The following is a 1038-nucleotide window of genomic DNA, read 5'->3' as shown; positions in this document are numbered from 1 at the left end:
AATAAAAAATAGTAGATGTAATAAAATATATAAGAGTAAAATACATAATCAATACCTTTTTAGTACGAAAAAAGGACTAGAGACCGGAATCTATATAAAAATTAGAATAAAGTAAAAATCTGATAGATAATAAATATATCTATTTAAGTAAAAAATAAATAAATGAAAAATAAATCCATCTCCAGTACGAAATAAGGACTAAAAACCGGAAACAGACAAATAGATAAGACAGAATAAATATGAATAAATAATAAATAAATAACAACAGATGGGAATAGATAAAATAAATAAAATAGAGTAAAAAAAAAATAGATTTATTTCTAGTACGAAGTAATGACTGGAACAGCAAAGAAATGGCATGAGTATATAGCGTCCCTTCCCGCTGTGTCTCGGTTATTCCAGGTATGTACGGAGTCTGTGTGTGTGTGTGGTCACGCTGGAGCCCCTAGTCATCGCGGGATTTCTTGACTGCGTTAATAGTGACGACGTTTGGCGGTGGTTTCTGATGACTTTTCCATTGTTTTACTGGTAATGGCATTGGTCATTGGTGAATTGGTGAATCGGGTGACGTTTTCGAGCGCGTGGGTGGTGTGGGTGAGGAGGTGGGAGATGGATGGAGATGGATAGAGTTAAGGGGTAAATGTTTTTCTGAGGGGCGGTCATTTTTCGAAGCGTGGGATGTGCGATGGTAATTGCGTTTAAAAAGGGGGGGGTTACTCAGCATTCATGGAAGATTATATGATACTGCTGCTGAAATACAGATAGACGAATTATTAACGATGCTTGATATCAATACCATAGGCTGTGTATGTAAAGTCTAGTGGCATACCAAACTCATACCAAAGTTGGATTTGAATTTTTACTTGCATACCATCTTCAGTAACTTCAATGTACCTCTGTTAATTCCGTCTCGCTGCATAATTACGTTAAAAGGAAAATAATTAAGCTAAAATTTGTACAATAGATCAATTCTCGCCAAAACATGCTATACAAACAGCATTTAATAATGTTAAAAATGGAAGATATATAACATTCTTT

The sequence above is a fragment of the Penaeus monodon genome, chromosome 33 (genome assembly GCF_015228065.2).
Source record: "Penaeus monodon isolate SGIC_2016 chromosome 33, NSTDA_Pmon_1, whole genome shotgun sequence".
Taxonomy (NCBI): domain Eukaryota; kingdom Metazoa; phylum Arthropoda; class Malacostraca; order Decapoda; family Penaeidae; genus Penaeus; species Penaeus monodon.
This window is presented reverse-complemented; position numbering follows the sequence as displayed.